Here is a 5,395-nt window from a genome sequence, read left to right as displayed (position 1 = left end):
GACCTGCACGCATAAAATGCAGCGCCCACAGAAAGGGACGTCAGTACGAAATAATGTATCGAGTATGTAAGGCAATATATGGAAAGCTGAAACTGAACTGATAATATAATAACTGAAAGCAACTGGGGGTCAAGGATAATCTGAAGATATGCTCATCTGTTGATACTGACTCTGTTCTCTCAATATAGTAAGTAAAATAGTTGTCCAGCCCTATAAGGCTCGGTGTGTGTGTGTGTGTGTGTGTGTGTGTGTGTGTGTGTATATATATATACTCGCTTCTACCTAGTAGGTNTAATATGAATCGAGATTATATTAGTTACAAGCGCATCAATTAAAACATTAATGTCTACTCGTAATTCCACACTTAATCCATTCACAAGTACATAATTAATATCTATATAATATTATAGATAATCTTCTAACAATGTCTCTGTTCATGAAATTAATAAAAAGATTAAGAGAGAATATAACAAGAGACTAACAAACGTAATAAGAAGATGCTTTCTGACCAACATTCCAACAAATACATCAAATTTATTTAGTTAAAAATATAAATATTTGACTAGCAAAATATACGTAAATTCCGGGATGAATTTTTCTTTATGCCTCGTTATCAAACTTGTGTAATGACGAGATCATGCCAAAATGAAGGGAAGGTTTAGCCCTAACATACCCAGAGTAGGGAAAATCCGTATGATATCCTTAGAAAAAGTTACATCGTACTTCGTTAAAACCGCAAAAATCGGATTAAGCTTCTGCTTCTTCGAATTTCTTGAACGAAACTTCAAGCTTCATTCTTGTTGAGGTACTGAGCGAATTTCTTAGATTCTGTTCTTGAAATTTTCAAATCAAGTAAGAATTGCATTCTTGCTTCTTTGAATCACTACGTTACTTTTGTTCTCATTTTCATAAGGAATTGTAAACCAGACTTTGGATAATCATCTATTCCTTCTAAGCCTAGGTTGCCACCTAGGCATAAGTGACTACTTAGTCACTTCTTGGTTTGTGGCTCCTTGCCACGTGTTGGGGATAATTTATAAATTTTTATCCACTTATTAGTTAATCCGTTAATGTTCTGTTACCCGGTAATTAATTAATTACCCGCATAATTTAAATATTATCCCAAATTATTTAAAATTCTACTTACTTTTAATATACTTTATATATACATCATACATTATACTACCGTTATCATATGGTACATTGCATGGTACTAATTTATAATTAACGAGTATTATCACTTGATCCGTATTTTATCCCAAATTGGTCATTTTCAACGAAACTCGTTTTCTCTAATTCGTGCATCCCTATCTTTCATGACACTTATTTATCACTTGTTATAAATAGCGTAAATACGTTAACGTCAAGATGATCTCATCCCCGAGTCTACGTCAATTAACCGAAGACGAAACGTTTAGCGTACGGAAACGCGAGATGTAACATAAGCCTTGATTGTAGACTGGTCTAGCATAATCGCCAAGTGTTCTCCCAGGCCCGGGAGCTATATTTCCAAACTGGTCTGCAGCCAAGGGTTGATTTTGAGCAATTCTTCGACCCCTCTCTTCTTCATAGATAATCTGTGCATCTCTAATAGTTGCTTCCTCAGCATCTTGAGCAGCTTTTTCTTGTTGTTGGACTGCCTCTCTTTCAGCTAAATCTACATTATCATCACCGTCTCCAGCCATAGTTTCTTTGGTTGAGGATTGCCCAACCTTCTATAATGTCTCGGTGAGATTTCTTTCCTTCCTAAGTTGTCGCAGTTATTTTTCTATCTCTAGTTCGTATGGTAGCACTTCTTTCCTAGAATTTTGAGTCATGCACCAATCTTAACCTGTAACCAGCGCACAGTCAAAGGACACCGACCGTAAAAAGGGAAATATTAAATAAAATAAAAAGAAAAATTTCTGAATTAGAACTACAAACTATTTCAAAATTCCAACGAGCGCAAAACACCACTTAAAATTATACTTGCTAATCAAATATAGTATAGTATAATATCGTATCCACAGTGATTGAATTTAAACAGTATTATCGTAGTTTCTAGCTTGATTGCTATCAAAGATGATCAACAATTGAGATTTATGTGATTAATACAAAAATTCACTAAGAATCTAGAGCTATTGACTAATGACAATCGAAGCAAGGACTAAGCAAAGAAAGATATCAATAGGAGAAGATAGGGGTTGATAGGATAGGTGCAAGATAATTGTCTAAGATTTAACTCTAGTTAATTCGCTTCTGATGTTCAAGTGAGTCTCATTCACTTGATTATTAGTTCAAATGTTTAGTAGAAACTCCTCTCTCGATTAAGTCTCAACCTCACAAGATGAACCAATTTATGCTATGTGAAGATATGCAAGAATGCATAGTGGATTGGTCTTTAGGAGAACCTCTCTCGATTATCCTCCTAACTAGATTTAATCAATGATTTAACTAACCTCTTTCGATTATTGAGAAGAATTAATGAACTCAACCAACAATATATTTCAAAGATATCACAAGTTATGCCTCTCTCGATTACATGAACAAGTGAACATAAATGCAATGATTAAATCATCCAAAAACGCTTCAATACATAAAATTAGAGTTATAATCCACAACAATCATCAATACACAAAATCTGTCAAACTGATGTTCTTAACTTCAATACCACACAAGAGGGGGAGTGATTTGTGTGGTACCCAATTTTCGCTCCAGAAGAACCTGGTTCTTCTAGGTGTACTTACTACTACTGTTTGCGGAATTAAGGGTACATAAAATAAAGAACACCGAGATTTTTACGTGGAAAACACCTGGCTCAAAAGGTGAAAAAACCACGACCTACTACTCAGTAGGATTTTTCCAAACTTCCACTAAAATCACTGAGCCAAAACAGCATTTACAAAACTCTTGTAAACCTAAGGATTAACTCTAATCCCAGTGTAGCACACAGCCTCAACTGTTGCGACACCTTCAAGTTAACTCTAACTTGAATACTCAAAATACCTAATACAATTGCTTCTATGAAAGCTGAAAAGGTACAACTTTAAAACACCTACTACAATTGAACTAAAATAAAAGAAAGGCATAATGGAATTGGTCTTCTATCTTGTCCAAGTAGCTTCAGGAATGCACACTTGAATCTCACATAAATTGCTTGCAAAATTGCCTTGCTCTTTTGTTCTCAATTTAGTTTAACTTCTGCGTTTGTGCAATACCTGTAAAAGAGAACAATCACTGTTATTTAATGAGTTAGTAATCAGAGTTTGATTGAGACTCAATTGTTGATCTTCCATCGAAGTTGAGTCCTTGAACAATACAAACTCCAACCCTATCCTTTATCCGGATTGTGTCCTCTTCCATGAGGAGACTTTTCTCTCCCCATCCAATATGCAACCTTTTCGATTAGTTCAAGAGATATTGTTGCTTGATCACTGAGAGTTATCTCCTTCACGTGTATCTCACATGTCTAGGTTAATAAATACTGTGCCTCACATGATGGACCTGGTCCATGACTGAGTTCATTTGTTATTCTTCAAAACTTCACCTGAACTTGGGCCAACAAATTCCCCCTTTAATTAGGTTATAAATATCACATTATTCAGAATAAAGATTAAAGCACAATATCTCTTCCCCCTTTTGGCATCATCGAAAAGTTGCATATTGTGAATCCCAGAATTTAGTAATTACTCATGGCCACTTGGGCAACTGCAAGTGAAAACATGGATTAAATCATCAATAATCAACAAACACATTCAACTATTAAGAACAAAATCTTCATAGAACAAGAGAAACAGCAGTTGTCATTGATAAGATATGTTTCCACCTACAAACCACAAAAAGAAAGAAAAACTTCCAACCATGAGCAAAAAATAGAAAAAGTCCCTAATCTGGGTCACTGGGGGGGTACTAGACTGGTTCAGAAGACAACAACTGGAAGACCTAAGGCTTGGAGGAACTAGAGGGCTGGGTTTGGAGAAGGTTGAGCATATTCTGAAGCATCCCCTCACTTTTCTCCTTTTCTTTTGCTAGCTCAGCTCTAAGGCCATCTCTTTCAGTTTCCAATTCAGCAACACGAGCCTGAAGCCTAGCAATTTCAGCATCCTTAGTTCCACACTCTTGAACCAAAGCCCTAACCTTGCTATTCATAGGTGTCTTCAGAGATGAACCAGGTTCAACTGGGGTGGCATTGACAGGATAGTCACAAGCCAATAAGGTCTTAACACCAAAATGCTCCTTGCTTGATGCCATCTCCCATTTCTTCAAAGGCACCCTTAGCCTGTCCAGCACAGTAGTCAGTATGAACCCATATGGAGTTGCATGTGCCTTGGAGCCATTAATGATCCTGTCTAGTAGTTTGACAATGAAAGCAGGCCAATTTATCTACATTCCTCTCACAAGGCACTCCATAAGCACCAGGTCCATGTAGTTGGCAGTGTACCTCCTCTCCTATCTGGGCAGCAGGCACTTGTTAACAAATTCAAACAAGACCTTGTGCTCAGGTCTCATCTCACTTTTCTGCACAAATCTGGCTTCAGGTACATCTTCAGCAGTTGCAGCATCACAAAAATTCCTAGTGATTTGAAGAGCAGTGGGGAGGGATTCCAGACATGGCCACCTTTGCCTTGTATAGTCATCATACCCTTCACTAGGTATGCCCAGAATCTCACCCAGTTTGATTGCATCAAACTCCACTTTTACACCCTTCACCAGGCTGAAGACTACCCCATTTTTCACAGTGGCATTGGCCATAAACTCAATTAATTCATTCCTAGCCAGCCTCCCATCCATCTCAAGGACCATGTCCTTCCAACCTTGTGCAGTAAGAGCATCCACCAACCTCCTCATTCCTGGTTCATCCAGGTCTTTCAGCAGCCTTCCTTTCAAAATTTTTCTTTTGCCAAAGATGGCAAACCTGTCTTGTTCTTTCTCAGATTCTTGTTCTTCTCCACCACTCCACTCTTCATCTTCTTCAACAATTTTCTTTTGTTTACCCTTCACAGCAGACCTAGTTCTTTTGGCTAAAGAAGATTCAGCAGGTACAGGTACAGAGGAAGACTTCTTAGAAGAAGTCTTGGAACTTTTTGATTTGGGTGTTGGAACCTCTTCAGTTATTCCTCTTTCTTGATGGACCAATTCCATCTCCTCTTCTTCTTCTTCTGCAACCTCAAAACTCTCCACAACCTTTGCTTTTCCCTTCTCCCTCTTTTTCTTCCTGCTCTCTTCCAGAGCTTTCTGCAATTCTGCTTCACTTTGTTTGACCCTGCTCCTGGTAGCTCTTCCCTTAGGTACTGAAGGTATAGTAGGTTTTGGGGGCAGTTGGAGCCTTTTGTGTGAAGCTTTGCGCTTCTTTGGATCATAACTGGCCCCAACCTTCTTCAGAAGATCTGCAAAGGTTTCCTCAGCAGATGAACCA

This window comes from Nicotiana attenuata, unplaced genomic scaffold, assembly GCF_001879085.1.
Source record: "Nicotiana attenuata strain UT unplaced genomic scaffold, NIATTr2, whole genome shotgun sequence".
In the NCBI taxonomy this organism is placed as follows: domain Eukaryota; kingdom Viridiplantae; phylum Streptophyta; class Magnoliopsida; order Solanales; family Solanaceae; genus Nicotiana; species Nicotiana attenuata.
Note: the sequence above shows the minus strand (reverse complement) of the source record.